At 35.9% G+C, this 25,466-nt stretch overlaps 1 long non-coding RNA gene across 13 annotated transcripts; it reads right to left on the bottom strand.

Annotated features, from left to right (window-relative positions):
- Nucleotides 1-3,024: 3,024 nt before the first annotated feature.
- LOC126488009 (uncharacterized) lies at nt 3,025-25,466 on the bottom strand. 13 transcript variants are annotated; one of them, XR_007588563.1, is made up of 8 exons: nt 24,690-25,181; nt 24,284-24,341; nt 21,967-22,046; nt 18,842-18,939; nt 16,340-16,458; nt 11,646-11,751; nt 10,441-10,655; nt 4,205-9,544 (listed from the first exon to the last, which is right to left on the bottom strand). It is a non-coding gene; the product is annotated as an uncharacterized lncRNA (long non-coding RNA). The 13 variants fall into 13 exon arrangements; XR_007588543.1 differs by having other exon boundaries at nt 18,842-22,114; nt 24,690-25,466; XR_007588550.1 differs by having other exon boundaries at nt 18,842-22,046; nt 24,690-25,466.

The following is a 25,466-nucleotide window of genomic DNA, read 5'->3' as shown; positions in this document are numbered from 1 at the left end:
CACCTTGCTTTAAAATAAAAATAAGAATAAAATAAAAGCAACAATAAATAAGCAATGTAAAATATTTAATCTTTCTTAGACTCTTAGGACATTAGGAAACACTTTCATGTTTTATGATTCCAAGTTTATAAATTATGCTTTCAATTTTCTAAAAAAATATTTTTTCAAATGGAAATTCAGTCTAATGTTGCCCAGTTTTTGGTAGAGGTAAGACTTCTCTAGTGACTTGTTTGCTTTGCTTTTCTGATCTTCATTTTGAACACCAATAACTATCTGTCTCTGGGTTTTCATTAATCATGTTACAAATGGTGTCCAAATGTTTGTCAAGCATTTCCACCTAAAGCCTGAGAACAGACAAGAACAGACACAAATGCAGCTTCTTGGTGACCTTCATTACTCTGTACTTGGTAAGCTCTGTTTTCTGGTAGCAATCAGAGGCACAGATCCTTTAAGAAAGGGTTCTATCTCAGTGTTAGCAGGAAAAACTCCATGGAGGCTCTTTTAAGAGACTCTCTCACCAAACACTTATGTAGTCTTGATGAGCAGCCAGCAGCATGCTGCTTAGTGGTGGCTTGGACTCGCTTTGAAAAGATAAAAAGGGAAAATTCGGTGGAATAATGCTCTTGCACTCTGTAAAGATTTGTCACTAGTTTAATAAAATTCTGATTGGCCAGTAGCCAGGTATTAAATATAGATGGGGTAACCACACTCGGAAAGTTCTGGAAGAGGAAAGGCAGAGAGGCAGTCACTACCCAGACACAGTGGAAGCAAGATAAGGATGCCTCACTGAGAAAAGGTAACAAGCCATGTGGCTAAACATAGATAAGATTTGCAGATTATTTTAAGTTTTAAGAACTAATTAATAATAAACCCGAGCTAATAGGCCAAACAGTTTATAATTAATAGAAGCCTCTGTGTGTTTCTTTAGGACTGAATGGCTGTGGGACCAGGTGGGACCTTAACTTCCATTTACAGAGAGTTGATTATATTAGCATTTGTATTATTATACTACCTCTATATCCACTAATTTGAATTTATTTTTTAAGGTTTTAAATTAAGTTTTAAGGGACTTATTTTTTTTACCAGGTTTTAAGTATGCTTTCTTTTCCCTGAAGGGGTTTTAAATACCTATATTCAAATGCAGTTGCCATATATCAAGGAAATGAAATGCCAGGAGGCACAGTCACACACTCTGAGTGTACAGTTGACAGTGGCTTTTTAATTTTGAAGCTTTATTAATTAAGGACTGGCTTTTCTAAATTCAAGATAATCTATCCAGAAAAAAAATTGAAAGACAAAAGTAGGCTGACTTTTTGACATAAAAGAAATTATGAATAACAACTACATTCCTAAACTATCTTTCCATCATATATGATATTTACATTTGCTGTTGCATTTCAATACTTATGACCCATTTTAGGAAGTCAACGCAGCCTACAAAAGATCTTCATTTTGTGCTAGTGATGTCTCATGGGAATAGCGCTTTACACAGCCCTTTTGGCCTAATGTCGTATAAAGCATGCATTTTAAAAATAAATTAGTCATAATTGTAACTGAGCAATGCACATATATAATATATGCATGTACAAAGACAGTAATGATAAGACTTGAACCAGGAGGCCAGCAATACAGATTCGAGAAAAGACAACATAATATACAATCTCATAGCTTCTGGTCAAAAGAGATAGCTGTATATATAGAAGCATGCAACTGGATCTTATCTCTCTCTATGCACTAAATCAAATCCAAGTGGTTAAAGGATCTCCACATACGCCTTTTGCACCAATTCTTAAAGAGAAGAATGTGAAGAAAACCACTGTATTCATTGAAATAGGAAATAGCTTTCTAAAATTGATCCCAATATTGTGCACATTGACATCAACCTGTCCCAACAGACATCTCTGCAACACAACACTGCTTCACCTAAGATTCAATAATCATAGAAGATGGGCGGGGTGATTGCGACAGCCAAAGGAACTGGGAGTTTGTTGTGAGGTTTTTGTCTCCTGCAAATGTCAGAAAAGGTATAGTCATGAATTCTTATCAATACCAGATAAAGAACTACAAGCAAGTAAGGGATGCTGAGAGATGGGCAAGTGTTGTTTCTTACAGAAGAGCCCCAGATTATTTGTCCAATACCAAGTAGTAAACCCTGAAATCATATACAAGTAATATTGAATGGAGAGGAGAATGGGAGGCCAGAGTACAGGTGGGAATATGGGAAGTCTAACTATCACTAGTGACATTTTGAAAGAAATCATACAGGAATTTACCACTGTAGAAAAGGAGCCTAAATAGCATCAGGCTATACTGGGCAACAACGCCCCAGTAACACACCATGGGATAATTGTGCCACTCCAGAAACATGAAAAAACAACTTGAAAATGTGTTTAGAAAAAAGTTCTATTTCAGCAATCAAAAGTTATACTAGCAATACTGTAAATGTTACTTAGATAACATGTATCTTATTATCTAATGGTTACAAAGTTTAAAACTGGTTTTGGTTTATCTGCCTTACAAGGACATGAGGGTTCTTGATTCCACTGATCACTGATTCATAGAATTTTTGGAGAAGAAATATATGATTTTCTAATTCTAATATCATAGTGAAGATTATAACAGACTACAGTTTTACCAAAAGCAAGTGACGAAGTAATAATGCTCTTTGTGTCCCAGGGAAATAAACTTTATTCAGACACTTTTGACCTGAAATCACTCTGGGAAACACAACGGCGTTGAACATCTACGCTTTACTTTCTATTGTCACAATTACTGATGTTTTTATTATTCACACATGGAATACATTCAACAAAACAACAGTTTGGGCCATTGGTTCATTATTTCAGATTCATTAAATTTCAATTCTATTTTAATATGTGGAAAGTTTGTTGTTTTCCTTTTGCGATTTTAAAATTAACTTGCCACACTGTCGCAGAGTCCATTTTCCCAGACCCCATCACTCTTTTAGTTAATGGTTAATCAGAGCTAGGAAATAGATTAACTGAAACTATAGGATAGAAGCAATTCAATGTAAACAGTGAAAAGGTTTATTTTTGTTTTCTTTTATAGCACATTGAATTCAAATGGCCAACACTATAATTAAATAGTACCCACACATTTTGAGAACAGTGTACAGAGAACTTTAGAAGTGCTGTAGTTATTTGTATTAATTTTCCATAGGCAAATTGTTCACAAATTATGAAAAGAGATCAGCACCAAATACCTATTAATTATATAAGAATGACTATTTGTACATTTTTTGTAGCATTGTTAATCATATGCATTAAATTCCACATGCTTCCTATGAGAATAAAAGCACATAATAATTTAAAGATTGGCTGTATTGTTCGAGAGTTACCACCATATACTAGAGTCTGGTTGAGGTAGCCACAAAGTTTAGTTTTTTTTTTTTTTTTTATTCTGGAGACTGTAAGTCTATGATCAGGGTCAGGACTGAATTCTGCAGACGCCTTCTTTTGTAGATAGCCATGTCATGTGCAGTTCCTGCCAAGATGAAAACAGTTTATTATTCAGGGAAGATCATTAAAGCAGGAAGTAAACAACACAAAATTCCTTCATAGAGTCCTTGAAAAACACTAAACCCCTCACTCCCCAAGAGCATAAAGTCAGTAAAGACTGCTGAACGTCTGTCTCAGAGAAGTCAAGCTACAAAGAAGACTCTCAGACAACCCCAGCCATCTATAAGAAGTAGAGACCAGCTGAGCTGTTGGAAGATGCTCAGACCTCCTGGTCTATACACTTCTATCTGTTGGGCTGGCTGTAGGCTATGCGCTGAGCTGTAGATTTCTAGCTTTTGTGGTCTGTCATCTGTGCTGGGATGGGCTGATGATACAACTGTCTTTAGGCCATTTCTGATCTTAAAACCCCTTACCCAAATTCCTGTAAGTAACTCATTGGTTCAGAAAGTGAATATTTGTGAAGTGAATATTACCTGGGTTTGTCATGGCTCCCTTTTTGAACTGAGTAGGTGTATGTTCTCTGCATCTCTCAGGAAAAGACTGTCATACAGCAGACTAATGTCTCATTCTCTTGTCATTTGACCTCCCTTTGTTCTGTATGGGAGAGATTCCTATGCCTTTTTTCTTTCTTTTCTTCTTCTTCTTCTTCTTCTTCTTCTTCTTCTTCTTCTTCTTCTTCTTCTTCTTCTTCTTCTTCTTCTTCTTTCTTTCTTTCCTTCCTTCATTCCTTCTTCCTTCCATACTTCCTCTATATATTTTATAAAAATCATGTCATTTGAAGTTAAAGCTCCATTTCAAGGGGCTGTGCCCAGCTTGAGTGTGGTGAGCATGGCTGCGGCAGACCTTGCCCTTTCCCTCCAATCTTGCTGTCTTGCTAAAAAGTTAGATTCCATTCCTAAAGCTGCCAACCAAGGTCTATTTCCTTATTTTGTCACTCTCTTCCCTTAAGGCCTGCTACCAAGATACAGCTATCAACGTATTAAAATCCAGCAATCAAAAGCCCCTTTGGATCACCATTTCAACATGCCCAATTAAAATAAAATATTTTATTCTTAATCTGGGTTTCTCCTTTCCCTTTGCAAACTGCCATTTGACTATGTACCATGTCTGTCTCCTCTCTTTCTAGAGATGTCCTTTGTCCCTCCAGGACAAGCACCCTTGTCTAGTTTCCCTTGTTTCCTTCCCCTTCTCCCTTTCTCTCTCTCTCCTCTGCCACACCATCTTAGCCCATTCTAACACGGATATCTACTCTTTCTCTTCTCAAAGATTATACCTGCTTGACTTTGGGAGCTCAGCCCAGTGCTCTGCTGTGGCTCTCTGCCTCTGCTTACTTCAATTGCTGGATGAAGGCTCTATGTCCATGTATGAAATTCTCAAAATGAAAATAAATTAAAATAAATGTAAAACAAGATGATTCTCAGCCTGGTGCAGGGTGTGCTGGACGTTTTTATGGAAACTTGATACAAACTAAAGTTATCTGAAAGGAGGAAACCTCAGTTGAGAAAATGCCTCTAAAAGATCTGGTTGTGGGGCATTTTTTTAAATTAGTGGTTGATGGAGGAGGGCCCTGCCAATTATGGGTGGGGCCATTTCTGGGCTGGTGGTCCTGGCATATATGAGAAAGCAAACTGAGCAAGCCATAGGAAACAAGCCAGTAAGTATTACTCCTCATGGCTTCTGTATCAGCTCCTGCCTCCAGGTTCCTACCTTGCCTGAGTTACTACTGTTACTGATTTTGATGATGAACTGTTGTTATATACACCTGTGAGTGAAATAAACCCTTTCCTCCCCAACTTGCTTTTGGCCACACTATTTTGTCATAGCAATAGTAACCTAAACTAAGGTAAAGAGTATCTGTACTCTTTCTTAGCCTGTAAATATGTTCACACTTTATGATGACGGCCTGAATATTTTCTGTGTTTGGAACAGAAATAAAGAACATCAGCTCTTAGTGATTTTGTTTAACTTTGTACTGGGATGCATAGTCAGAAATTTAGATGAATTTATTTTGTAACTGAATAATTTATTATATGATAACACTATCACTTATTCAGAACATTGTTAGAAATAGGCAAAAATCACTATGCAACTAATAAAGTGAGAAAATTAAGGTATGGAATGAGGCTTCCACTACTCGGCATCACAAAGGACAAAACGCACACTGGCCTGTTTAAAATCCTCTTTACAAATCTAAAGGAAAACATATTTGGGCTAAGCTTCAAAATCTACCTTGACCGTAGACAAAGTACCTAAGATGGTCCACAATGATCCCAGCATTGTGCTTTTCATAGCCTTATGTAATCTCTAATCTCCTATTCAATAGCCTGAGGCAAAGATGAAGGGATGCTTCTTGCACAATTAGATTACAAAGCATAATGACTTCCCTTTTGCTCTCACCGTCGCACTCTTGATGTTTTTGTCTCAGCAGAAGGGCTCTGTTGAGAAAAACCACATGACAAGAAACAGTAGGGTTCTTATTAACAGGCAGAATATTATTTGATTCTTACCCTACAACTCTCGATAAATTGAATTCAGGCAAAGCCACAGATGTGAGCTTAGAAGTGAATCTGTTCAGGCATGTTTTGACATGATTCCATCCTTAGGCAACGCCTTGATTTTAATATCATAAGAAACTGAAGCAGTGGTCCAACTAAGATATGTCTCAGTATTTGACCTGTTCTCAACCAAAGGCTGAGAATACATATGGCCCAGTTCTTTACATACAGAACCTGTTGGGACAGGCTGCCTCATATGTAGCCCTGAATTCTCACTTGTACAGGAAATGTAGGTGAAACCATTGTCATGAGGGGCTGGTTTGACAATCAAAGCTTCTCTAGTTCAAGAAAAAAAAATGGCTATGTCATGTGCAGAAGGCAGAACGCCATATTACTAAAATAATTACAAGAAATTACAACCCAATCCTCTTTCTGTTCACTCTCAGTCATTCTTAGCCAAGAATAACTAAGCTCATGATTCCTAACTGCATAAACAAATTATACCTCTTTTTATGCTTTTGTATTATGTATAAATTGATTATACATGCTCTATACTTATTTTCTGTCTAGCATACTGCATTTAAAATTACATTTAGGAAATATTTCTGTAATGATTTATAATAAAGGTCATTTGTTATCATTGTTGGCTAGTTGTCTGTTGTGCACAAAAAACATAAATTGTTTATTGATTTTAATCTTAGTGGGACTTTGAGTAGTTTTGAGTGTAGTAAGTGACTGCTTTTTTGTTTCCAGGCTGCATAGACTGAAATAATCACACAGAAACTATATTAATTAATGAACATCTATATTAAAATTAATATTAGATATTCATTAATTAGCTATATCAATTTACACTCTTTAAACTATTAGCTCAGGCTTCTTAGTAATTAACTCTTAGATCTTAACCTAACCATTTCTATTAATCTGTGTTGCCATGAGGCTGTGACTTACAGGAAAAATTCCAGGTTCTTATCCTTTGGCAGCTGCAGGGCTTGTCTTTGACTCCCCCACTCTCTTGATCTCTGTTCAAATTACCACCTGGCTTTGCTTTGCTAAGTCATTGGCCAAAACTACTTCATTCATCAACCAATGGTAATAAAACATATTCACAGCACACAGAGGGGAATTGTACATCATTTGTGGATATTTTGTGTATGTGCTTCAAAATAGTGAGGATATTATTGAACATGTTTAATCCAATAACATGTCTAATTTGGTGTCTTTCTCTGACATCCAATTTGGTGTCTTTCTCTGACAAGTATATTTTGGGATATAGAATATCAATGTACATTTTATTTTTCTAGAGCTAGAATGTATGTATACTCAGGTTCTTTGGAGATACAAAGGAAGTGTGTGTGTGTGTGTGTTTGCATGTGTGAATTTATTAGGTCAACATATATTAAAATTGTGCCAACAGCTGAATCATATTTGAGATGCTGAGAATCAGGTAATTGGTCCACAAGCTGGGTATCTCAGCAGTCCAATCCAGTGCTGATAACCTGGAAGCTTCCAGGAGAATGGCTGGGTCTTACACCCCAATGGAAGGCTGGAAACACTGGCTCAAATATCAGCAAAACAAAAAAAAATCAGATGCAGCACCAGTAAATCAGGTCCGTGATGAGAGGCAAGGCAAAGGGAACAAAAGGCAAGCGATCTTCGTCCTGACCCACACCCTCTGGCTGGGCTGCTGTTTGAAGTTGCTGCTCACAATCAGACACGTCTTCCACCATCAATAAATACAAACGGAGGTTTCCACTCAAGAGGACTTTTTTAATTTGTGGTAGGTTGAGTTAAAAAATGAACCACAGCATATTCAAATTACTTAATTGTATAGAAAAAGAACTATTTTCTTACAAACGTCTACCACTTATTTAGTAAATATCTTAATCAGTTGGAAGACAACAGTTTCACTTCTTTCTTCTAAATATTTATGTGTCATACACCTGAGCAAATATAGTTTGGGCTATTCACTGTAGCCAATGGCAAGATTTGTTCATACAAAAACATGAGTATGATGCAAACAGTATACATAGATATTCTTCAAAAGCTGATGCAGAGTGATTTGTGGCATATTGGAATCAATGAATCTGATGCTAAAGGACTCAGCTGTTAATATAGTTCATATAAATGTCCAGAGAATGATGATGAAAAACTAACAGACTATTCCCATGAATCATATGCTGTGTGGTTCTATGAATTTGACAGTTTAGAAACAGCAGAATTTAGAAACAGAAAATAAGTTGTAGGTTTTAGAAATGAAAAATAAGTTAATGATTTTGAGTAAATGAGGGAGGACATAGAGGGGTAGACAAAATGTACCTGTGTATAAAAGGACAAAGGTGGTACCACGATGCTTAAGAGACCTTTCCATCTTGAGTCTACCTCAAAGCCATTGTCCTGCTTTGTCTAAATCACTAAATAATGCTTCCATTGGAAAGCAGTTTGGTTTTCTGTATTATTATCCAACCTAAAATTTCAAAAACAAGCATCTAACTATAAAATAAACATGAGAGTCAATGTTTGGCATGCTGACTAGTGGAGAGTAGCGTTCAACTTCCCAAAAAAATGATTAGAACTAGATGCCAGAAAAGAGAAATTAATGTAACTATCTGAACCATATTTTACCATTTCAAAAGTTTATATAAGGAGAGGATTCTTTAAAATGCATTTGTGTTAAGAAAGGAAGTGAGAGAACTCAGAAGCACAGCTATATTTTAAGTGACAAAGAAGAGCAATCTAAAAGCAAAAACTCATCTGTCTGGAAAATTCAATGAAATTTGCTAATTTAGGAGATACTTCTCCCAAAAGATTTACTCTTAGTTATTCTCCACCTTCCCTCTCCTCCCACTCCTTGAGGAAGCATATGCAGACTTAGGATCTTCCTGACGATAAATATAGTTGACAGGGAGTTTGGGAAGTGCCAGTGAATTTTGGAATTTCAAACTTTCAAACTACTTTGACTGTTTAATAATATTAAATAACTTTTAGTAACTATTTCCATTCACTTTTATTTATATTAGTATCAGGGGTTTGTGAGCAAGAGCAAACAGGCAAAGAGAGCATGCTTCCTTCTTCCATTTTCCTTATATAGGCTTCCAAGAGAGGGGTTGGCCCAGATTGAAGGTAGATATTCCCAGCTAAAAGGTCTGGATTAAAGGTGTATCTTCCCACTTCAGAAGATTGGGACTAAAAAAGAAGATTTTACCACTTCAAATGATTTAATTATAAAAAAAAAGTCGTGCACTGAGTCACTTCCCTTTAGTTAATTCCATTTGTAATCAAGTTGACAACCAAGAATGCTTTCATGGTGCTCAATTTGTATTACAGTTAATTATTGTCTGAACATATCTAGGAAAACCTGTGTTTATTGACACTGTCTGGTTTATTTAGCTGTGATAAAACACCGTGATCAAGTCATCTTATAGAAAAAGAGGAAAGAGTTTACTTGGAGTTTCCAGTTTCAGAGGGGAGTCAGTTACTTGCCATACAGGGAAGCTCAGCAGCCAAGCAGTAGACATGGTGACAGTAACAGCTCACATCTTGATCCACAGTCAGGAAGCTAAGAGTGCACTGGAAATGAAGAATGGCTTTTGAATACCCTTCCTCAAGTAACATGACCTTTGAAATCCCAAAGTCTATTTTCAGCAAGGCCACACTTCTTAAATCTATGCAAATAGTGTTACCAACTAGCAACCAGGCATTCTGCTATTGGAGAATATTGGGGATACCCCATTCAGACCTCCACAGTACCAAATTAGATGTTTACATTGTCTTCTCAACCTATTCTGGGTGTCCTTAACCTCTCTCTCTCTCTCTCTCTCTCTCTCTCTCTCTCTCTCTCTCTCTCTCTCTCTCCTCTCTTTGTCTTCTATCATGCCCAATTTGTTCTTCCCATATATTCTTTAATGTGTTTTCTTCTAATAGAGCATGGTTTATTTTCATGGGCAACATTGTTAAAGAATACTGACTGATACTTTTTCTCCTTGCATCCATCAATTGTCAATATCTTCTTGGGCAGGGGAATTATTTCATATTAACCCCCACTATCCTTGCAGGGATGTGGTCTGACTTGAACTTGTATGGGCGGGCACACACACACACAACCAAATAAGAACCAAAATTAATGCTAATTTATCTGAGTTTGAATTCAACATGCATATCCACACAGCTACTGGCAAATATATATAAAGCAATATGAAAGTATAACTAGAAAAGGAAGTAAAAAAATGACTATAGAAAACAAAATCCTGGAAATAAAAATCTTCAGATAATTGATGTACCCAATCTATGAGTCATTCCAGAAAAAGAATTATTAACATCCTTAAATCTCTGCATAGAAAGATACTCATATCTTCCAAGACAATTTGAACTGTTTATGTTCACTTCAAAAATAAAGTTAAGAATATAGGTTATATATAGATTAGTATTTGATATTCTACACAAATAAGAGTCACCTGGGACTATACCTTCAACTGGGGAAATGTCTCCATAAGATTGGCCAGCAGGCTTGCCTTTGGGCCTTTTCTTAATAAACGTTTGATTTGGGAGTGAGAACGCCTTGGTTGTAGAAGACCGCAAGCCGCTTAGGCCATTGAAAGTAAATCAGTAATCAGCGTTTCTCCATGGTCTCTACTTCAGCACCTGCCTCCAGGTTCCTGCTTCAGCTTTAGCCTTGACTTCCCTTAAAAAAAAAAAAAAAACCTATGAGCCAAATGAACTCTTTTCTACCCAAATACCTTTGGGTCTTGTTTGTCACAGTAACAGAAAACAAACTTAACAAGTAAAATCATTGAAATTCAAACAATTCTTTGAGAAATTCTAAAAGTCATTTGGAAATGATTTATATCTGTTACAGAGAATATTTTTGTATTACTGGCTTGATGAATATTTAACCTGTTTCTGTGAGAGACTTTCATTATCATGTGCTATGTAAATGAACATTGGAGTAATTAAGCTGCAGTAGACTTATGGCATCTGGGATGATACTGTTCCTGCTCTTTCCTACACAAGGGCTTCATCTTTGCACCTAGCTCTCTGGACCTTCTCTGGAGCCCTCATGAATGCAAACCACGGGGCCAGCAAGATTTTCATGAAGGAATCAGTAAGAGGATTTATATCTGCAGCAAAGCAAGGGACAGACAGTCCTTAAAACTGGAATAGAAGATACATGTGTGTGTATGTGTGGGTGTGTGTGCCCTTACATGTGTGTGTATTAGAGGGCCTTAATTGCATAAGAAATATGTATCTAACATTTTCATTTTCAAATTTATAAAATGTTATCTTAAAGCCAGATAGTTTTAAAAGATGTCTAGAGCATCAACACAATTGGAAGCCTGCAGCAAAAGAAATACACAGTGGAACACCTACAAAAAGTCTTCTTAGTATTCACATCAGGGTGGGGCTCAGGCAGTTTGGAGTCAAAAAGAAGACAGGCAGATAGGAGGTATGACTTAAACATAGGATTAACTGTGGTTCGAAAGGATAAATCAAAGGTAATTGACTTAATAGTATCCCAGACTTTGCTCCCTCCTCAGACAAAATGGAACTAATTAGCTTATAAGAATTAGGCCTTATTCCTCAGATAAAGAACTAAATCAATGGGAGCAGGCCCACGTCTTTCAGGAAATAGCATTAGAGATTCGAATCAATTCTGAGGCACCCCTGCACTGACCTGAGATTGGAAGAGGACCACAGAGGAGAAGCATCCTGGAACACAAGAGAAAGCTGGAGTATCAACACAGACCTCTGTTCGCAACCTGATCTGTGCTTGCTATGTGCTGAAACCAAGACACAAATCAATAGCATAACTTTACAACTGGTATTTCATCATAAAGGCAGGCAGATTATGGGTATTTCAGATGGTTTTTTTTCCATTCCTTTATTTATATTAGCATATAAAGCTAATTATTAGAAAGATATTACTTATTACAAGATCTATATGTCTGTGTATATGTGTGTATGCATGTGTGTATAAACAGATATTTAAATAATTTAAAATATATCCATAGTATGTTAAATATGAAGTTGCAGTAACAGAAATAAGACACATGTGAAGTTGTGTGCAATGTAAACACGAGCAAGTGTGCTGCGTATGAACATGTGTGGGATCCAAAAGAGAAGAATGGAAAGGAGCTAAGAAATATGTGTTTCAAGTTTCCGTGTCTTTAACTGTCCTACTAAGGGGCACATTATTGTCGTAAATCAGGGAAAAACAATTAAAAAGCAAATACAAAGAAAAGAAGAGTTTTACATGGGTTGAGCTGTCTACGACTTGATTAGAAGCATTTAATCAAAACAGAATGGGGGTCTGTATTGTCTTTGCAAATTATTAGAAGAGAGGGGAAGTGTGTTCTAAGGTTTATGTAAATTAATAAAAGCATTAATAAAAATGGTCCCACAGTTGAACTGTCAGAAAATTTAGTATATTTTATGCTACCTGTTACATAAAACAAAAGATAAAATCTTGTTTATGACCAACTCTGTAAAACCACTTTTAAAACTATGCAACAGCTATGAAGAAACCATGCTAGAGATCATATGTACGTATACATACCAAATACATACCAAATGCACATTTTGGGGCTTAAATTACAATGATGTCATAAAATCCCTTCTTGAAACAAAATGTATTGAAGAAATCACTAAAGTTTTGAACCTATAATGTCTAAAATATGGGTTATACTAACAATAAAAGTATCAGTACTCACTGGGAACATTTTTGTTTAAATTTTATGAATTTTTTGGCATATTGTTATTCAAAGGTTCTTAAATAATTCTTTACATTTCTACAAGGTCAAGAGTAATATACCTCATTCTGTTTCTTAAGTTAGTGATTTTGATAATTTCTCCTCTCTCATTCTTTTTTCCCCTCTCTGTAATTCTACGCATCTTTTATAAATTTAATTAATGTTATCAAAGAAACAATTCATGGTTTTGCTGATTTTTCTATGCTCTGATTTTGCACATTTTCACTAATTACATAACAATTCTGTGTTTTCATTTCTTCTGCTCTATTTCAGTTGGCTCTTCTTTGCAAGTTCCCCATTGCTGAAGTTTTCACTTGATTCACCAGAACATTCTTTTCTTTTAATATGGGGACCTTTTCGGCCTGGTTTTTGGCCCATTTACATTGATACACTCCTTCTAAATTTCAATCATCTCAATGCAAAATTTCAATTTCCTTAGTGAATTATCTTATGAGTAATTGATTTAGCGTTGATGATTTGACTTCTGTCCATAAACTTTTGAGGTTGGCTTTGTAGGGCTGCATATGAATTATCTGTGGAAAGTGCCATGTGGACTTGCAACATTACAGCATCAGCTGTGACAGCCTGCGGTGCTCTTTAGAACTCTTCTGGATAGGACAGATGCTAGCTTGGGGGCCTATATATAGTTTGGAGCACTACAACAAAGTACTCCAAACTGGTTGGCTAAATCATGGTGTGGAGGTCAGAAGTCCAAAAGCCTGGGGTCTTCAAGTTCATACTGTTGAATTCCCTGGAAAAACTCCCTGGGAGACAAACAATTTCCTGTCCTCTTAACTTCCTGTGTTGATGGCTATCTGTGGGTATTTCTTGTTGTGCAGTCTGCTCTAGTTTTGTTACATGGTGTTCTATGTTTGAGTACCTTTCTACACACAAATTTTGTGCTTTCATTTGGACACACATTGCAACAATTAATCACAATGGGTTAGTACTCACTTGAATGAACTCAATTTAACTAGACTAGCTCTGTGAAGATGCTGTACACTGGAGACAAGATTATAAGCAATTATTTTACATGGACAAACTTCAGTGGTCACATATATATAACATCTTGAATATTTTGTTGCTGTTTTTATTATAACCAAGACAAAACAAGTCTTGGGTATATAGGAGACCAGCGTATTTTGATAATTATTTTAGCCATTGTGCTTAAATCAATACCTATAACACAATTTCTTTCCAGTCCTCTATCTCAAGGAAGGAATGAAAGGCTCTGTGTTATACCACCCTCAGTTCAGCCAAAATGCCTGAGCTCAGGAGAATATGTGATGTGCTTTGCCCAGAATACGGTTTGTGCCTTAATCACTATCTGCCTCTTCACTGCTATTCAAAAGAACTCTTCTTTGTTCTGTATAAACAGTATTCTCTAACAAAATGAGCTCTGTAATTGTAAAGATTTTTTTTCAACTCAGTAGACCTAACGGAGTAAATTAACCAATCCCACCTTCAATTTTCACAAGCTGTCAAGCTGTTAGTTTGCTGTTAGGTTGTACATGTTAGTTAAATTCCAAGTTTTCCTTAAAATTTTCATATGGCAATCTCTTATAATCAACTGCCATCAAATTCCACATGTTTGATATAAAGCAAAGTGCACTGAAATTGATTTTGTCTTTATCTTTCATCATGTTGTTTTCAAGATAAATGAATAATTCTGGTCAATCCATTAGAGTTGCTTTATGGGATAAAAATTTTAAATTATTTTCTCTACTAATGATCCCAAATAGCAAATCCCGGCTACAGCAATGTACTTTAAAATAGCTTATTTGGAGTAGAGTTCTAATTCTATTTAACATTTCGTATTAGTCTACAAGCCAGGTCAAAGTGACCTTGAAAACATTATTGGATAAAAGTATTATTAGACTTTTAGATGCTAAAAAATGCTTAAATTGACCATGCAGTTTTAAGACACAAGATTAAATTGTGTTGTTATAATAGCAATGACATAAGCAATAATGTTGCTTTTATGTTTTTTTTTATACTGATAAGTGGCCATGATTTTAAGTTTGTTTCAGTACTAATTATAGCTTTAGGAGGAATTTTTATGAAGTCTATTTAAAACTTTATTTTGCCAGTCAAAAAAAAGGTGCACATCATGATGATCATGATCCAATGGGAAGCCTGGGTAACGAAGGAGGACACACATCTTTTACAGTTTTATTGTGTGTGAGCAGTCAGTGTGGAAGTTCTGTGTGTCTGTATTAAGCTACAATTATGATAAAAAAAACAGTAGATTAACATATTTATGTGCATATTTAATTTGAATATTTCTTTCTTGACATTAATGCATAGTAAAATGATCACGATAATAATATTATAATCTTTTTTCAAAAGATATTTTATATATTCATAGCCCAAATGTAACAATTTAAATATTATCATTGTATCATTAGCTTAGCTTAATATAGGAAATACTATTAAATATAATTAGATTAATTTGTAAATGCTTTTATAGATCAACTTATTTAACAGGGATATAATAAAATTAAGAATTGCATATTGATATGAAAAGATTAGTGAATAGAATTTTATTTTCTGCTTTCTCATATTCATTATTTTCTAACTCTTTCTAACTACTATTCTTATCTGATTATTTAATATTTGGTTCACTAATATGTATTTACACTTAATAAAAATATAAGACAGATAAGAACAATGTTGAATAAACTTTCAGATTACATAAAACAAGTATTTTAAGAGTGAAAATGCTAGTTTCTTAAAGAAATAAACCTTGCCTTTGTGGCTTTGTATTTACTCATGTAATCCAGCTCTTAGCTTTGATAAACTTTAAATGTTTATGCATGTGTGAACGTCCATGTATAGAAATGAATTGTGTGTAAGTGAGCATGTGTGTAAGGAATGTGCATGTATATGGGTGTCTCCAAGTGGTAATGAATGTGTGTATGTGAGTGTCTGTGTGTAGCAACCAATGAGTGTTTATGAATATCTTCATGTAGGATGTATGTGCACGTGTGTGAGTGCATATGTGTGGAAATGAGTATGTGTGTGTCCTTGGAGGAGTGAATGTGTGTGTGTGTGCATGTCTAGTGGTAGCCACAAATTTGTGTGTGGGTGTCAGTGTATAGCAAGGCGTATATGTATATGAAAGTGTGTGAATGCCTCTTTGTGAGACTGAATGCCAGGATCTGCATAAGAATTTTGCTTTACTTTATTATATTTTACACAATGTGCATGGGACACTTAAAGAAAACTATAGTCATTAGTAAGTGATCAGGAAAAACTTAGCAGAAATAGTTTTAAAATACTTAATATGCCTCATCAAGTGCACATAATTTTGTTAATTTTCCAGCTTTAATAGGCACAATTGAAATTTGCATCGTGCTGATAAAGTGGCTTCCTATATTCACTCACTCTGTTAAAAAATCCTTGCTGTTTGTATCAGTTATGACATATGTTTTATATGATTGTTCATACATAATTTGAGTTCTGTTTCCTTTATTGATGCCTTTAAAACAAACCAGTTCTTGCGGTTAAGATTATTTACCAACTTGAAAGGAACTAGAATCACTGAGGAGATAAGCCTTTGGGCATCTTCGAGAGAAAGTTTCTTGATTAGATTGATTAATGGGGTAGGAATACTTACCGCTGTTGCTGAGACTACCAGTCCACTAATGAATACATCCCCTGTATTCCTCTCTCATTGCTGTTGGAATGCTTACTTTAGAAGGAGTACCATAGCATTCCCTTGGGGTAATTCTTGGACTGTATGGAGAGGAGAAAGGGAGCCAGTTGAGCATAATCGTGAATTTCCGTTTCCTTCCTCACGATGCAATATAACCATCTCAAGCTTCTGTCTGCATGACTTCTACACTGTGTGGAGTACACTGACACACACTTTTAATTCCAGCACTCTGGAGGCAGAGACAGTTGTGTCTGTGAGTTCCAGGCAAGCCTGGTCTACAGAGTAAGTTTCAAGACAACCAGGAATACAAGAGAAACTGGGCTCAAAAGAGAAATAAAGAAATAAAGAAAGGAAGGAAGGAAGGAAGGAAGATAAAAATCCAAAAGAAAAAACAAACAAAAATAATTAAAAAAAAAAAAAACCACCTTACTTCACAAAATTGGAACATCTAAAAGATGTGGCTAATTATCTTAATAGATACCATGTGCCAAATTTAAATCAAGATTGGATAAACAACTCAAATAGATCTATAATCCATGAGGAAATAGGAGTTATTTAAAGTCTCCCAAGAATATCCCAGGGGCAATTTGATTTTAGCACAGAACTCTACCAAACTTGCAAAGAAGATCTCGTATCAATACTCCTCAAATTATTCCACACAATAGAAACAGAAGGAATGTTGCCAAATTCATTTTATGAGGCTGCAGTCACCTTGTTACCCAAACAATGCAAAGATTCAACAAATAGGATTACAGACCTTTTTTTCTTATGAACAGTGATACAAAAATTCTCAATAAAATACTGGCAAACTGAACCTAAGAACGTATTGAGAAGCTCGTCCTTTAAACCGTGAGTCAGCGTCATCCGTTAAGAGGGCTTTCTCCAGGCATGTCATCTCAGCAACTGTCATGAACTAATATGCTTTCCCCAGGCACGATATCTCAACAACAGTCATGAACTAATATGCCACTGAGATTGATAACTGGAGTCAGTTAGTGCTGAAACTTCCAGTTAAGTAACATCAGCGTGAAGAAATGGTACACCAACAAAGAGCGCAGTGTTTGCAAGTCATTCCCTTGGTAGAGAAGTTCACATTTCTTCGTTTTTAAAGTATTCTACTGTCTCACACTTTGCTTATTGCTCAGTACACAGTTTTACTCACAGATAGGAAGATGTCTAACGTAGAAACAAAACCTCTTAAACTTTGTATGATGTATAGGAATAAAGATAGAGGTTAATCAAAAGGCAGTTGTCATAAATTCCATAAAAATACAAATTTATCTTGAACTCTATGGGTATATGTACATTTTCACACATGCATATTTAGAAAATGGCAAATATTTTAGTATATAACATATTAGCATATCTTGTATTGCAGCACTATTTTTGGCATATGTAAGCCTACTTCTACTTTTTGGAAGAGATTGTAGATAACAGGCATAATTTCTGTCTCTGGTTTATGAGTTCGTGTTATGGGGACTAAAAACGAAGGACGGGCTCATGCTAAGCACACACTACACTGAGGTAATGCTCACTCTCCTACTGGTACTTTATTTGGAAGCAGAGCCTAGTTAGGTTGTCCAGGCTCACCATGGCTTTAAATTCTCCCGCTACAGATTCTGAAACTGCTGCTTTGCAAGGCCAGAGCAGCCAGAGCCAGATAATGCAATTTCATTCCTAAGACTGTGCTAGAATCCACCAACAAAATCATTAGGATATGCCTTTTGTTGGTAGAAAGTTAAAATATTTAAATAAATACTGGCTGAGGCATGCTCTGTAAGACCTTTGGCAGTGAGGAATTGGTCTATTTATTTAAATGATCAAAAATTAATTGCATGATATTAATGAATATAATTCAGTGTAAAGCATTTAAGTTTGTATCTGCCAGATTAAAATAATTTAACTTTGTTGAATAAAGTGAAGGACTTTAAAATGGACATGTATTCAATATTCACAAATTAGAAGAATAGATATTGGCTAGGCACTTGCCCTCAAGTATGGCATCCTGAATTTGATCTATGGAAGTTACATCATGCTCCAACTAAGCAACCAAATAGTTAAATTTAATTAAAAAAAATAATAGAAACTGATAGGTCTGTCTGTTTTGAATCTCTCTCTCTGTGTCTCTGTCTGTCTGTCTGTCTGTCTCTGTCTCTGTCTCTCTGTCTCTCTCTGTCTCTGTCTCTCTGTCTGTCTGTCTGTCTCTCTCTCTCTCTCTCTCTTTCTCTCTCTCTCTCTCTCTCTCTCGTGTGTGTGTGTTTTCAAAGCAACTAAAGAAGGGTTATTTCTGGCTCATAGACCATTATGGCAGGGAATTCTACAGTATAAATACCAGGAAGCTTGCACCAGAGCATCCACATTTGGAGAGGTATCACTGTTGATGATCAGTTTGCTGCTGCTTCTTCACTCAGTCTGATGCTCCACGCAGAGTGGTACCATCCATAACCAGGGAGGTCATCTTACCTTAGTTATCTCATTTCGGAATCTTCCTTACAAATACGCCCTGAAGTGTGTTACCTTGCATTTTCTAGATTATGCCAAGCATACAATGCTAGCCATCCCTATCAACACAGAAGAGAGAGAAATGTTCACATGTGTAGAGAGACATTTGATTTTTAACACAGGGGAAGTAGGAAAACAATGCTAAACCTCAGCTCAGTCTGGATGCCCACCACTATGACTGGCGATAGTTTTCACTTTCTAAATACCTTTAGTGTAAATATGATACTCTCCTTTCCTAATCCGTGCCATTTAGAGAAATTTTGTTTCTTTGCACCTGAAAAAGCATTCCTCAATATAAGTACAGAAGGCAGTATCTATCTTTCATATTTTTGGTTTCAAATACTTGTCCTCTTAGAATTCTGAAATAGCCAATGCTTTAAATTTATTGAATAGAATATACACTAAAGATGAGTAACTTTCTATCGTCGACCATTATCGCTGGTCATCCATGCTTATATTTAGTAATCGACCCTTGAGACTGAGGAGGTGGGGTGATTCAAGAGAGCAATAGTGAAATAAATTTTAGTGGGAGCCTTGTTAGTGGGAACTAAGCACGTGTGAGTTACAGCACAACCTCGAGACAGGTCTATGAGCTACTGAACGTAATCCCTTCCCCAACTCTTGAGGTCACTTTCAGTTCAAGACCGCTAAACATTAAAATGGTGTAGTGTCATATCAGCATGAGAAGCAATGAGGGACTAGTAAGTTATGCTCATCCTTCAGCATGGTGAGGGCACGAAAAGGTCACACTGTCCCAAGAGGGAAGAAGGTATGAAATCACACCACAGGATCTTTAGGGATTTTTGTGAATAGGGAGAGAGATAAGTAAAATGCAATTTAAGGAGTCCATCAATAAAATAATGGAAATCCCTGAAGCTGTTTTATGGTCCTATGAAACTGAGAGCAAGCAGTAATTTTCCACTCCCATCATGAACATCTTTTCCCTAGCCAAGTCCCCCAGATCTCAGTTTAATTGAGTTTGTAGCATTTAAGCCAAAGGCTTCAAAGTAAATCTAGTTTTAAAAGAGAAAGTCATGCCCACTGTATAAGTGCAAGCTCGGGTTTCAACCTTAGCCCTGGCAATTGCTATCAGAAAGTGAGTCTTTGAGTAAGAATTTAAGTCTGAAAAATTAACAATAATAATGCAGGAATACTACTATCTATCCTGCCCATCTTCTTGGCCCTAGAAATAAATTAATAGACTATGTCGGTAATCATTTTATAAACGGGAATTGGGTTCTAATTTGCTGTAAAAATATTTAAATTATATTTAGCCATAGTAACAAATGTTTGGATCCCTCATAGGGTGATATAGAAATACATTGCATGATTTCGCCTTAAAAAGTTTTCAATCACAAGAAATAACTCTGACATGGCAGAAATGTTGTTATTGGCCTTTTGTCTGAGGGCTTCACATCTAGTTGGTCGAATAGGTTGGGAGGGATAACATAACAATCTGATTAGCCAAGTAACTTGGGGTGCAACAGGAATGTAACTTAGGTAATTGAATTAGCATAGGCAAGAACACTGAAGGAAAAGGAGAAGATGGTTTATTTAGAGCCAGTAAGTACTTGGTAGATACGGGAGAAATACAAATAAAATCATTTAAGGAAAATTTCACATTATTATTCATACAAAACAAGAAGTAACATTCAGAAATGAATAAATATTCAGCCATAAAAGGCTTAAGTTATGGATACATAATACAGTGTGGGTACAATTCTAAAACATTCTTGGAGAAAATTATATCATTCCATTTGCATAAATGATGCAGAAAAGATAAATCCATAGGGACAAAAAGAGATTGGTGAAGCTCAGGAGTTAGAGGAAGGGAAATGGAGAATGACTGCCTTGTGGCTATGGGGTTTTGTTCTGGTTGATTAGAATGCTTTGGAATCAGGCAACGATGGTGACACCTCACTGTGAGCCCAGTAAACACTACTGACTTCTCACTTTAAAACAAATAACTATCTGCTTGGTGAAATTCACCTTAGTAAAGAGGGAACTAAGGAAAACACACAGACATTTTGCAATGAGGGCTCATGGACACCATGTATTTATAGGACCCAAGCCTTCCCTTATTTCTTGCCAAAATGATTTGGAAGATGTTCTCATCAACTGGCATCTCATGCTCAGCTATTTCTAGCATTCTACTTGTGAAATACTCAATATCTCTATTAGTCATTCCAGCATTGTTCCTATTTCAACATCTATAAAAAATTATTCATACTATTCAAAAACCATGCATCCTTAAAAATACACACTAATACACATCAAGCAACACATGTATCTCCTGCTGTTTAGGTGACTCCTGTAAATCACGTCGTCACATTGTGCTTTTGATCATGTTTTCACAATGGCTCTTCTAACCAGCATGCCGTTTGTCATCCATCTTCATCATTATGTTACTTTTTCCTTGTTCACATATCAACTGTCTGGCTTCTCCTCCCTCATTTCTTTCACTTACAGTGCATTGAAGCTAGATTAATTTTTAATAGCACTGTGCATTTTTCTCATATGAATAACTGCAAAACAGATTGACAGGCTGGCAAAAGAACCCTAAGGCCTTGAGAGACATGGAATTTTATATTTTTTGATGCCCAACTCTGACCCATTGTATCGGTTTTGATGTTCATTTAAGAACTTGAGCTGTTTGGGGACAGCATGCCTCTATCCTGTCCCCGCAAAGAAATGCATAAAAAGGGAAATCTATGGAAGGTCACTGCCCAGGTTTCTTTTAAATTTCTATATTGGAGGCATTCCAAAAAAATCTTAAATAATAATTTTATTTATATCTCCTGAGTCACAATAAATGGAAAGAATCAACAGAATATAATCCTCCTATTAGACATTTAATATGCTGAATAAAGTTAGTGTTTTGTGTGTAATTATGATTATAAAATGCCGGTCAGACAGATAACAAGCAATCTCTTCCTTCTGCATATTAAATATTATGTAGGTTATAGTTTGAATAAGTGTATTATACTTTCATTAGATATTTTATTTTGTATAATATGCATTATTTATCCATAAAACATTCTAGTTTCCATATCAGTCATTGTAATTCCATTCACTAAATTACTCACTATGCTTTTCCACCAGACGGGTTGTTACTGTTTCTCAAGGATTCCAGAGAGAGGTAAGGAAACACTCATCCACCCAATAACTGTGGTAGGAGCACAACAATGGAAGATAAAGACCACCATTGGTGAGAACATGCTGCAAATCTGTCTCCTACAGAGAATGAATCCACTGAACATTAGTTGTACAGTTGATGTGATCACAAGTTAAATAAGAGCTAGTGATGCTTCTAGGTTAGAGAGCACACAAAGCAAACTCAACAGAGTAAGGGAGGAACTGTGAAAGCATTTAATCTAGAGTTCTCATCAAATTCACTGAGGGAAAGGGGATTGGACTACATTCAATAAAGGCCTTTCAGCCAAAGAGATTATACATTGGCCAACTGGCAAGGAGTACTGTCAATCCATGCCTCATGTTTCATCATTAATGCAAGGGTGTTTTGTTTTGACACACACACACACACACACACACACACACACACACACAAATGATTCTCTTGCAGAACTCACCTTCTAAACAACTGCATCTTGGACAGATACATCATAAGTAATATGGTTTTCATGAGTCTTTAATAGATTCCACCAAATTACCATTTATCATAAAATATTTTATCATGAACTACATATGCATATACCAATGCTGGTTCTTTCCTCATTATGTTTCATTTTCTCTTTGATATCTGCCTCTGATATTAAGCTCTGACTCTCCACAGCCAGAAATGTGACTTTCTCGAGTTCATTCCCTACTACCCAGAAACGCCTTGGCACACATGAATGCTGAAAAACTGTTGCTCCATGAAGAAATGAATGACTGTTGATCATATTTATTTATTTATTTTACTCTAAGTTCAGCTCTAAGAGCGATATTACATTACCACACAATTTCTCTCAGACTACAATATCTAAGGAGAAAAATAACATGAAATTATATTTCTAAACCTTTAAATGTACTGTTCTGATTTAAGAATAGCACTGGGATAGTCTGATGAAATGTTTCTGACACTAATACTGAATCTCTTTAGCACTAATGAAAGCAAATTGCTTCTATCTTGGAAACAAAATTGTTAGGACTTTCTCCTAAAGATGTTTTCAGTTGCTAACAGCCACTCTATCTATTACCTCTCTTAGTTACGAAAATCTCTGTTTCCAGAAATTCTGAGAAGGAGAGATTGTTCCTCTCTCTGCTTGCACTTGTGTGTCTGTGTGTGTAGTTAAAACATAATCACTGAGAGTTGAAATAATAACAAACAAAATGCTGTTATTTGTGGTTATGATCAATGCATTCACTTGAAACGAATTAGTTTCAAGAATAAGTTGTGGCATAATTTCAATTTGCTTCTTGAACACCGAAATCTAACTCTAAAGATGCTTCACCAGAGGGTGAAGGATGGATGTCTCTGCGAAAAGTGTGTTTTATTCCTATCATTTCTGCATCTTAGAGAACTTCTATATCCTTTTTCTTCTTTTAGGATGTTCAAGTAACTCTCCTCAATTTTTGAAGTTTCCTAAGTTCTTAGAATATATATATTTTTTAATTTACACTGTTAAGGTACCTAATTGTTGTGTTTCTCTCTGAGGCCTATTGTTGATTCAGAGGTTGAATACATATACATGGAGGTGTGCATATTTTTATACTATGTAGGCAAGCATGTGTGTGTATATGCATGTATTAATGAGCATGTCACATTTTTACAGACATGAGAGAAAGGGGGACAAGAGCAGTGATATATTTACATTTTGGTATATCATATTCATGAAGGAATATTCCCATTTCCACTAACAAAGATTATAATTCTATAATCCTCAATACATAAACTCTAAAGCCTACATTATATGGCATTGTTTTCTGCAGTTCACTCATTGAGAATATACCAATCCAAGGAAGCCAGTGTCATACGGTCATTTGGGAAGTATGAGCAACAATGCACAGACCTGTGAAGGATCTCAGTGGACTAAATGCCAGCCTATTGGCTATTGTAACAAATCTTCATTTAAAAGGAAAGCTTTTTTCTATAAATAAAAGCCTTTACCATATTTTTGCCAAAGGCAAGGTAAAACTGGGATTTAAACCAATAAAATCTGTCTCCAAATGTATTGTTTTTCCCACTGTGTATCTCAAGGCGATTATATTTTCTTAAGATTCTTCTTTAACAAACCATGATTTTAATGGCCAAACAACCTCCGAGTTGGGGGTGAGTCTGGCAGCATCTGACTCTGATGAGGGTAATGCAAGGAAGAGGGATAGATTTTAGCAATTATGGTAATTGGAACAGAAATAATTTAGTTTGGAGTACATATAAATGTTTATACATCAGAATCTTACCTTAATTAAGCATCAGCTCAACTATAGACTGTAGCATTATTTTCCAAACAGAGACTGCCTGATGGACAAAATATGGACAATATAATTCTTTAACTTCCAGTGATTAGAGTTAGGATAAAATATGTGTGTTGGGGTCGTAGAAATAAGCCTGATGTCAGAAGAATGGAGGAGAGAGCAGAGAGAGAGAGACTCCTAAGCCCTGTTTGTCTCAGAACTCATCAGCTGTAAATGCATTGTTACACAAAAAACTATAGTGCGTATATACATGCATGCATGCATACACACACACACACAGACACACACATGCACGCACATTTTTCCTCTTATAAATGTTTCCAATATGCTCCAGCTCCGCAGGGTCCCTTGCAGGAAAAGCTGCATTCAGAAGGAAGCCGGCGCTCAGTACCTCTGGCTCACCAGGATGTAAGCCGCAGTCATCGGTGTTGTTCTGCTGGTGTCGTCGGCGTGGCTTTGTTCTACGTCTAGCTTTGGGAAATGAGCTGTGTGCCATAGTAGATGCTCAGCAACTGTATCCTGGAGAAACGAGTGACTCAGTTCTCAACATGGAAATGAGAAGTGAATTTTGGTGGTAGCCCAAATTAGTAAATTTTTAGTTAGTTCCCATTATGATGTCCTAAATACTAATATTGGAAAATATGTCATTCATAGCTGACAGTGGAAATGACAGGTAAGTGTTTATAGTTCAGGTGAAGAACATATTAACCATCACAACTAAGGGGTATAATACATCTCTCAGTGAAACATTTATAAAGAGTTTTGTTATTAAGTGAATATTCCAAGAATGAGAATTTATGAAAATCTGAGGCTAATAGTATATAACCTATCAGAAATTTTAAAAATTGTTTGCAGTTTTAATGACCAAACATATAGGAAATTATACATTGCATAAAGTCACTTGCATTGGCATGATGCATCCTAATGTACAATGTAATAAGTTTGTATAAATATAATAAATATGTTGAAACTTAATAATTTAGAAAAATAAGCTTTATACAAAAACTAGCTTATCTTATGCCATTTACAGTACAATTAGTTAGCATATAGTTTTAACCAGTCTAGAGTTGTAAACAATATTTGCTTGAACACTGCATGCTTTTTAAAAGGCTTGAGAGTTTAACCAAGAAATAGCCTAAGTCGCAGAGAAGAATGCAGACACAGAATG

Source organism: Alexandromys fortis, unplaced genomic scaffold (assembly GCF_014885135.2).
Source record: "Alexandromys fortis isolate MF-2015 unplaced genomic scaffold, M_Fortis_MF-2015_v1.1 scaffold_8_1_9099942, whole genome shotgun sequence".
In the NCBI taxonomy this organism is placed as follows: domain Eukaryota; kingdom Metazoa; phylum Chordata; class Mammalia; order Rodentia; family Cricetidae; genus Alexandromys; species Alexandromys fortis.
Note: the sequence above shows the minus strand (reverse complement) of the source record. Positions and strands in the feature narration are given on the sequence as shown.